At 39.9% G+C, this 6,791-nt stretch overlaps 1 pseudogene across 1 annotated transcript; it reads right to left on the reverse strand.

The window, feature by feature from the left end:
- Positions 1-5,982: 5,982 nt before the first annotated feature.
- Positions 5,983-6,474, reverse strand: LOC311593818 (peptidyl-prolyl cis-trans isomerase A-like; annotated as a pseudogene). The gene has a single exon. The product of its transcript is annotated as a peptidyl-prolyl cis-trans isomerase A-like (transcript).
- Positions 6,475-6,791: the final 317 nt, after the last annotated feature.

A 6,791-nucleotide genomic window follows, 5' to 3' on the forward strand; every position in this document is an offset into this window, starting at 1 on the left:
ACCCAGCCATACCACTCCTGGAAATATACCAGAAAGATGTTCCATCAGACAAGGACATTTGCTCAACTATGTCCATAGAAGCTTTATTTGTAATAGCCAGAATCTAGAAAAAACCTAGATGTCCCTCAACTGAAGAATGGATAAAGAAACTGTGGCACATTTACACAATGGAACACTACTCAGCTATTAGAAATAAGGAAATCTTATTTGACAAGTGGATGGAACTAGAAAAGATCATTCTGAGTGAGGTAACCTAACCCAGACAGAGAAAGACACGCAAGGTATATCACTCATAAGTGGATATTAGTCACATAATACTACAACACAGACTGATGCACCAACCAAGGACCATATATGTTGTGGGCGTATACCCACAGATGTAGTAGATAGGCAGTACAGTCTCCTTGTGGGTCCCATATATGGGGAATAGAGACTATTTCTGACATAGACTCTGGCCCCCCAACTTTGATCACTTCCCCCTGGCAGGGCAGCCTTACCAAGCCACAGAGGAAAAGGATACAGGTAGTACATATGAGACTTGATAGGTAGAGGTCAGATGTTAGGGGAGGAGGGCTCTCCTTTCTTAGGAGCTAGGGATTAGAGGGAGAGAGGATGAGGGAGGGAGGGGGCATTGAAAGGAGATGAGGGAGGGAGATACAACCAGGATATGAAGAATTCAAACTGCAGAACAAGCAGATAACTTATATTACCAATCCCACTATATCGGAATAGCTCTGAGACTGGCTGAGACATTAATGTCTATGCATAGACAATGCTTCTTGTTGGCTACAAAATCCTTGTGAATTATTTTTAGATGCCATTGTTCATATGGTATAAATGAATATTTACAGATGTCTTTTTTCTGTACATACAAAGAGCAGAGAACCAGCCTTAATTATTCTGTGTATCACACATACCTTATACACCTATAATTTTAAGACTGCATAATGTTTGTGAGAAATTATATGCTTTCAGAACAAAATATTGGGACACTGATGCTGGATCAGACCTGACAGGATTCATTCTTCTCAGCATGCTGGACACTGACATCCTGCAGCCTTCATGTTCCAGCACCAAGTATTTCAGTTGCTATGCCTCATCTGAACAGGACAGCTCCCAGGACAGCTCTGAAGAAAGCTTCCAATCCCAATTGGTTGAACATCTTAGACTGTCCTACCCAGGACTCTAATTAAGCCTAGAATTTCTTAACATTTAGAAACTGGACCACAAAAGCTATTCCTAGCTTGTTTAAGCATTTTCCCCAATTTTATTTGAGCCCCTAGAAAGGTATTATTCATCCCAAATCAGCCAGAAGAAACCTTAAAAGAATGATGCTCCATTTCCCTTAAGAGGGATTGGGTAGGTTTTGAGTGATCGATGTTTATCTTCATTGGGAGTTAGTTATAAGATATTATTGGTCTTATTTAGAGAGAAAACAATGTTGGATGTAGGATGTATCTCCTCTTCTTATCTTTCATTTTTAGGTTTGGAGATAGTGGTTGAAAAGAAAGAAGGGGAATATAAAAATATATAGAGATGATAGGACAAAAAGTAGATTGATGAATCTACTCTGCACCTTACTGCCTTAACTGTTACTCAGAAGGTTATTTTTAATTCACTGATATAGAATTTTATATCTAGATGCAAAATAAGTTTAATTTTACATACATTGGTATAGAATTCAAATTTAAGATTAATCTTTAAACACATTATATATATATATCTGTATATATGTATATATGTATGTGTGTATATATATATATGTATATATATATATATTTCTACTCTGATATGCAGCATTGTACCCATACAACTTAATTATAATACAAGGTTTACTTCCAGTACTTTGAAAGTGCTATTGCAGACTGTTTAGGATAAGTAAGTTATACAAGTTAATTGTTAGTTGATCAAATCATGGTCATAACAATTATTAGTCTATTTTTGTCACAGAAATATACATCATAGGTATAACAGATAGATATGATTCTATAGAAAGATAAGGTAAAATAGTTAGATAAGGGCTTCAAAAATCTTAGAGACATACAGGATATGGCATTTAAAGTTGTTTTTATTATTTCAAAGACACATTTACAATGAGACAGGTTAACTCCTGGCAACACCCAGACTACCTCAAAGAAGACAATGAGCATCAAAGAACCTCCATATGGAGATGGCTTCAAGTGTAGCAAACCAGCTACAGGTCAAAATGTGCTAATTTCTATCACAGACAGAATTCTGCCTAAAAACAGGCAAGCTTGGATGCAGGCAGAGTTGATGGCCAAACTCTGCCAAGACAGGGTAAGCAAGTTCTCAATAGTTTCTGCCTCACAAATATGTCTGTCAGATATATTGGGCCAGAGGGCTGAAGATGATGCTCCAATGTTATATAGAGTTTTGGGTGAGTGTTCAGGCAGCAAGCTGTCTCTGTTATCATCTTATTTGAGAAGCTGCTAATCTGCACTCCCTTTATACTAAGGTAATTCATTTTATTCCTTCTCAAGTCTCTGATAGGGTTGAAGACCAGATAGCTTAGTTTTACAATTAAGCTTAGTTGTTTAGGGATTAAGATGTTTTTAGGTCTAAATAGATGTTTTAAGTTTATAATGATCAAACATGATAGGTATTAATTTACATTCAGAATTTTAGACTCACCAAGATAGGAAAGATGTTTTCTCCAAGGTTGCCAAATACAAATAACCAAAACACTATGAATGTAACATACATATAATTCCTGATTGTTTTGTGGTTCTTCTTGCTGTAGGTAGTTTATCATATATATATATATATATATATATATATATATATATATAGTAATAATATAAATGTGTATGTAAAAAATAGCTAATAAAAATTAAAAAAAGAAAAACGTAACTACTGTACAACCTAGCATCCTGCTATTAGGCATATATACAAAGGGAATTAAATCAGTACATCAAAGAGACATCCATGTGTGAGCACCTGGGGTATAGATGACAGTCACAGAGGTTGCCAGGGCAGTGGTGGCAGAACATTGGCTACCCAGGTACTTAGCCCAATTGGGAAAAGAGCCATTTCCACTTCTGTGTGTGTTTGAGCACATGGGAATGTTCTGAACAGTGAAGACTATGCTCCCCCTACTTAATGTCGATCAGTGTGACTGCCCCTTGCCTGATGTGGCCCAGGTCAAGATGCTATCTGCCAGCTAGAAGATCCTGAGGGAAAAGGAGATAGCCAACGGGAGCAGCCTGTCCAGGAATGAGAATATCTAGTTGTACTACATCCAGTTTAAGGAGAGCTTCGCTGATATGAACAGGAGCATCAATGAGCAGGAGACAGCTGTGGGCATTGCCGTGTTCTTCATGGGTATGACCAATGAGAGAGACAGCTGTGGGCATGGCCATGTTCTTCATCGACTTCACCAAGGAGTGAGAGATAGCTGTGGCCATGGCCATGTTCTTCATCATCGGCTTCACCAAGGAGTGAGAGACAGCTGTGGCCATGGCCATGTTCTTCATGGACTTTATTGCTCTCATTTTGATCTAGGAGGAAAGCCATGTGTAAGGCTCTATTCCTCATACATTAGATCATGACTGGGTGGCCATGCAGACTAAGCCACTGTTGGACATGAATGCCAAGCCCATTCAAGGCTTCTCTGCCAACTCAGACTTCAACAAGAATGAGTGGAAGAAGTTAGACCCACTGCTTGTCAGCAGTCTCCCCCTCTCGGCATGCTGGAAGCCACTGTCCAGTGGTGTTGCTAACAAATAACCAGTGTGTGTGTGTGTGTGTGTGTGTGTGTGTGTGTGTGTGTGAGAGAGAGAGAGAGACAGACAGACAGACAGACAGACAGACAGACAGATAGACAGAGAGACAGAGACAGAGAGACAGAGAGAGGGGGAGGGAGATCCATGTGGATTATAGTATTATTTATAATAACCAAGATACAGAAGTCCTGGGTGTCTATTGATGATAGATAAGTAAATAAATAAAATGTGGTGCTTACATGCTATAGGAGTCTACTTAGTTCAATAAAGAATTTGTGACAGTCTGGACAAACAGGAAGACTTAAGTGAAGTAACAAAGCCACAGAAAAAACAAATACCATCTGATATCCTTGTCACTGGATCTGAGAATATATGAGTTTGTAGAAGCAGAGCAGTAAATGGTGACTTGGGGGCTGGTGAGAGTGAGGCAATTAGGGAGACTGTTGGGTAAATGGAAGGCTCCTGTACAGCAGGGTGCTGTAGTCAGTAGCAATTCAGTTGTAAACTTGTTAGTAAGGAAACAGATCTTTAAGTGTTAACAGTGGGCTGAACTTGTATATGACTTAAATATGCATGTTCTGGGACACACAAAGACTAAGCTCTTCACAAGAGCAACAGTCCCATGACTGGGACTAAATTTGTATCTCTAAACCACTCACGTTGGCTCCACACCAGACACTGACACCCAAACCACAACCAAGAGTGATATTTAGAGGATTTAAGAGCTTGAGCTGGCGATGAAATGTGTATGCCATGTTCTCTGTCTTCTCTTTAGTTCAGCTCTTCAACTTATGATATCACGACATAGAGAGGAAGTCATGCCCACAGGCCATGCCCAATTCGTGGTACACATTGTATAAAATTTAAATTATGAATGGCTTCAAATTTGTAAGTACTTGGAAGAAAATCAGGAGAATATTTTGCAGCAAATAATATAAAAATTGTAATGCAAGTTGTGTGATATTAAAACTGTCAGCATCTTTAAATAAAGTTTTATTGGCCCATAGCCAAACACTTATATTCTTTTTTTTAAGATTTATTTACTTGTTATGTATACAGTGTTCTGTCTGCATGTACCAGATCTCATTACAGGTGGTTATGAGCTACCATGTGATTGCTGAGAATTGAACTCAGGACATTTGTATGAGCAGTCAGTGCTCTTAACCTCTGAGCCATCTCTCCAGCCCCAACACAGTAATATTCTTATTGTCTTTGCCTGCTTCTATGAAATAATAGCCGCTGGGCGTGGTGGTGCACGCCTTTAATCCCAGCCCTGCGAGGCAGAGGCAGGTGGATTGCTGTGAGTTTGAGGCCAGCCTGGTCTACAAAGCAAGTCTAGGACAGCCAAGGCTACACAGAGAATCCCTTTCTCAAAACAAACAAACAAACAACAACAACAAAAAAAACAAATAATAGCCAAGTTAAGTACTTCTTACAGAGACCATATGCTCTGTACTGCCCAAAACATATATTCTCCGACCTTTTGCAGGAAGAAGAAATCTGCCAAACTGTATACTATACAAAGCCTGGTCGTCACCATCCTCCAATTTGAAAGCTTTGTATTTCACAATGTACTCAGTATAATCCAAATGAGGTATCATTAAAAAGAGTGAAGTCAACATTTATAGTGGATTTTGTGGGTTAGCCCTCATTTCAAAGGTTCTGCCGTGTTTCCCACATATAATACTCTCCTGTGTGATTCAGGTTAGCAGCTGAGATCGGATTGGCCCAGGGTTATATCTACAGATCAACACATAATATTCTTATGTTTAATTGATAGCAACACTTAAATCTTTGAGCAGTATGTACAGATTGAGACAAAGGTCCTTGATCAGAGCCTGGTTGCCTCATCTGGAGCTGAGAATGCCCCTGGGGCTTTGGGGCTCCTAATGTCTGCATTCTGCACAAAGGTAAGAAGAGCTCTAAATGAAAAGGGCAAGAAAAGTACTGAGACAGAAAGACACAGAGACACTCACAGGATGCCTCAGCCAATTACATCTTTCCTTTCATATTCATGGAAATAACAGCCTGATCTATTCATTTTTTTCTCCTATTTACTTTTTATTCATAATCATAAACTTAACCCTACAATCCAGCTAGACTTGGAGGGGAATGAGGAAAGTATGGAACCCAAAGAACTTCAGTGAGAGCAGAGATTACAGGGCACTGTGAGCAGATGGGATGGAGACTCTCTCCTGAGCTATAGAAGGAACGGTCTGGTGGGTAAGATGCCTGCAAGTTAAAAGAGTTGTCCCCAGTCGGAAATGGTGATCTTCTTGCTGGTCTTGGCATTCCTGGACCCAAAGCTCTCCATGACATCCATGATGCTCATGCCTTCTTTTACCTTCCCAAAGACCACACACTTGCCATCCAGCCACTCAGTCTTGGCAGTGCAGATAAAAAACTGTGAATCATTTGTGTATGGTCCAGCGTTTGCCATGGACAAGATGCAAGGACCTGTGTGCTTCAGGATGAAGTTCGCATCCTCAAACTTTTCAGACCTGTTGCCAATGCCATTTTGGCGTGTGAAGTCACCACCCTGGCACATGAATCCTGGAATAATTCTGTGAAAGGAGGAACCTTTATATTCAAATCCTTTTTCTCCGTGCTCAGAACACGAACGTCTTCTGCTGTCTTTAGAGTATTGTTTGCAAACTGCTCAAAGGAGACCACGTGGCCCCAAGGGCTCACCATCAGCCATGATGTTGAAGAACACGGTGGGGTTGACCATGGCTGCAGCAAGCCACAACAGGATACGGCAGCATTTGCAAAGCGTCTAGTCAGTATCTTATACCACAAAACCATCATGTACCTGGAACAGCTTTTCATCTAATTTCCTGCTCAACAGGCTGTTCCATATGCTGATATTAAAGATCCAACACTAAGCAGTTTAAAAAAATCTTTCCAGTCTATTGAGATGGGGTTAAAGAGTGAGGACTTGAAAAAGAGATGCTCTGACACACATATGACAAAAAGTACCATTTTGTCTAAATAGTGAACCTGACTGGTTAACAAAGCAGGCCTGACATTTCCAAAGCAACACCATGA

The sequence above is a fragment of the Acomys minous genome, assembly GCF_964271855.1.
Source record: "Acomys minous genome assembly, chromosome: 3".
NCBI classification, from domain to species: Eukaryota; Metazoa; Chordata; class Mammalia; order Rodentia; family Muridae; genus Acomys; species Acomys minous.